The following is a 3,777-nucleotide window of genomic DNA, read 5'->3' as shown; positions in this document are numbered from 1 at the left end:
GGGGGGGGGGGGCGGCAACCCGTTCTCACTCCAAACTTAAAATAAGGATGTTTAGACAGTGGCTGTCAGTGTCTAAAGCGAAGAAACGGGTGCCCTTCAGCAGCTATACGAGGTTAGGCGAGAATTATGTAAAGCCATAATACTGCATCGGGAGCTTAGTTGAGTTGGCTGATGGGTCAAAGATTAGATAAGACAATAAAATCTTTATTTGTCCCACAGTGGGGAAATTGCGGTTTGCAGCAGCAAGACAAGAGCAGAGATAAGTCTACAAGTAGCATAAACAAGTGTAAAACATGCACAGATGTAATAATGACACAGTGATACATTGCACAGAGTCAACAGTGTTTGTTGTGCAGTCTGACGGTCAAACACAGGACTTTCGCACAGGAGATCAGGGTTCATGTCCTGCATGTTTCCTAAAGCCGCTTTCTTCTTTTCTTGTCTAGTTCTTCCCTTGTGTCACTGACACGTCAGCCCACCCAAAACCTTTTCCTTCACTCTTCCATCCCGTACCCGCTTGTCACAAACCTTTTCCTTAACATTACTGCGTCAAAAGGGACGCAATAGTCCCAACCAAGCGTGTTATGTCAAAGCACATTACACAACGCAAAAGGAGACTTTTATCGTCAATAACATCGACAATAGCACCTGACCATCCATCCTTATTTTACGAGACGGGGGGGTGAGAATCTGTTGGTGTGTATGTGAACCAATTAAATGAATAAGTACTTAATTAAATATGTGCAGGGCTTGCTTGCCTTGATGTTTATTTCTAGGAAATTAAGCTATAGTATCCAGCGACCTTGTTAAAATCAGTTCAGTGCTGTGATTCTCAGCAGGTGATGCGTAAGCCTGATGCTCTAGTTCTGCATATTATCGGGCAAGCAATTTCTGTCCTAAATGACCCATTAACCATTACCCAAACGTGGTTAAAGTAATGCATGTGTAGTCACGTCTGACCTATAATTCATAATTAAAAACGTTAAAAAGTAATGAAGGTTTTAAGATGGACAACAGGCGCAGATTTAGCTGGCATGAGCTGACATATTGCATGCATCACGCATGCTTATTGGTCATATGTCGATGATGTATCAATGCATTTTATTGATCACATGAACCAGCCTTTCTATGTATAATATGTAACCATGGTTACTCTTGTTTAAGTTTATGTAAAAAAATTATGCTATAAGCATCACAAATCAAGTTATGTTTACCTCCGTGACATATATTTGATAATACTAAGTGATAGAATGTATTTGTGTTTTTTGACGCAAACTGGCCCTTTAAGACATTTTAGATGAGCAAGGAAAACAGCAAATATCTTGACTTGTCAAGAAAGCTCAGGTGTGACTAATAACATTAGCGATGGCTTTAGTGAGCCATGGCAGTGTGACACTGTGCTAGCACGCCCAATACAGGAACACAAAACTGCAGCTAAAGGTAATCCAGCCATCATTAATGTTATTATTCCCAAGTGTTCTTTTCCTGCTGTGACGGGTCAAAATGTCTTCTGTGAAAAAAATATATTTAAATAGTGTATCTCACTGTGAGAACCAATTCCTTGAACTGATTTAAAGTCTACTGTTCTGTTAGTGCTGTCAGACAGAGGCGCGGGAAGTCATTTTCGGCTGGGCTGTGGGGGGGAGCCACGGTCCGCGTAGAGTCTAAAGATACGATATTAGGCTCTGTATTGTGCAGACCACTCACTCGCCCCTCCCCTGCACGAAGTACAGCTGAGCTGACGTTGTACAAACTATATCCCTACAGGACATTCTAAAATGTGAAAAAAAACTTGGTTTAATGTACCTAAACAACAAACAACTGATAACCAACCTTCTCTCTCCTATTGCTCCTCATAACCACTGAAAACTGTCAAAACAATTAACACATAGTCCAATCATTATGGACGTTATCTAACATTAATAGTTTCTGCTGCATTAGATCCTATTTTAAGGAAAAGTCTTACTTTAGTTTAATGTATCTTAACAATGATCAATGAATAGCTAATTTCTCTTTAATATTCCTCCTCATAACTACTGAAAACTGGGAAAAAATCGAACCCAAAGTCCAATTATAATGGATGTTATTGGACTTTAAGCATTTCACCTTCACCTTTTCAGCGGGGCCGCAGGGCTGTGGGTTGACTCTCCACGGTTCTCATAGGCTTTATAAGTCATAACGTGAAAAAGCTTTAAACATTGTTTAATGGACATAAACAACGATCAGTGGTCACCACATTTTGGTTATGAAGAGCCACATGGGAGAGAAATTTGGTGATCATTGATCGTTGTTTAGGTACATTAAATATGTTATGCTTTTTCCTTATGATAGGCTCTAATGAAGCAGAAAGACGTAATGTATAAGACTTATTGCCAAAAGGCATTGTTACCACAGAGAAATACTCTACAGAACACAAATGTCCTTACTTTTAACTAAGTGTTATAAGCTGTCATTTTATTGTCAACTTTGCCCCCAGCGGGGGCTGCAGCCCCCCCAGCACCCCTACTCCCTGTGCCTATGCTGTCAGACGGGGGTTAGGATTAGAACTGATAAGTCTTGATTTTGGAGTTGACAGGGTTTAACCCTCATGTTGTCCTCGGGTCAAATTTGACCCGTTTTCATTTTTTTTATCTAAAAAAATGGGCCTTCGAAATAAACACTGAAAATGTCAACAATAGAAGTATCAAATAATATGAGAAAAAACATTTTAAAAAAGCACCCATAACATTGAAAAAGCGATAATAGTGTTAAAGAAAAACCTTTTTTTTTCATTGGTGATGGGAAGACAACACAAGGGTTAACTAATTATTCTTCCAAGGAAATAGTTAATGCTTCATCCCAGTCATGGTTCTTCATGCAAATTAAACACACAAAAAGGGTGTGTACAGTTTACATTTGTCATCGTTAGTCTTTCCTTCAGAGGAAGGCGCTCACTATGCAGTGTGTAAGACGAAACAGGGAAACTGGTTCATACAATCATCCGCCTATGACACCTTTTTTGCAGTTCGCTCAGGTCATACAAAGATAGAGGCAATTATTGACCTTCATTTGTTAATCGTATCTTTATCTCGGCACTGTTATTACTGAAAACATAACGCACAATAGTATGTGTGTACACAAAGTCCGATGTAAAAGTTCAGAATGAGTCATCAGAGCTTTTAAGTAGCTTAACTTATTGCTTTTCTTCTTTGAGTCACACTCAGGTACATTCATCAACATTTATAGAAAATTCTGCCATGATTCAAGTTGTGTCTTTAGATGAACTGTTTCCATTTAAACACGGTTCTTAGTTGTAGTCATGTAGAAGAAGTAAGTTTGTAGAATTTTCTCTAACCTCCCACACAAACCTGTTATACAGCCAGCATATCTGCTGCCACAGGCCCTCTTTTCATACTTGTCAGATGCTTGTGGGGTTTTATTTTATTCAGCTATTTACTATTTCAAATGTTAGAATTAAATAATTCTGTTAATTTCCCAACTGGTTATTGCTGGAGGTCTGCCCCAGTTTCTTCAGTGCTGTTCAGCAAAAGGGCGCTTCAGGAGTTTAGTATTTACTTTTCCATGTGTTTACAGATACGTGTACAGTCAGTAAATCCAGCCAGGGCATTTCCCTTAACAGAGTTATGAGTCAACATTACTATGTGAAGAGAAATTATTACATCACCTTAATGACTTTCTACTGTATTTGGTCCAACATGTGTCTTTGATGGATCACTTCATACCAATTTTATGTCAAAGACTGTGTACAGTAGATTCCACATAATGGCTGGCAGCCAT

This window comes from Etheostoma spectabile, chromosome 9 (genome assembly GCF_008692095.1).
Source record: "Etheostoma spectabile isolate EspeVRDwgs_2016 chromosome 9, UIUC_Espe_1.0, whole genome shotgun sequence".
NCBI classification, from domain to species: Eukaryota; Metazoa; Chordata; class Actinopteri; order Perciformes; family Percidae; genus Etheostoma; species Etheostoma spectabile.
Note: the sequence above shows the minus strand (reverse complement) of the source record.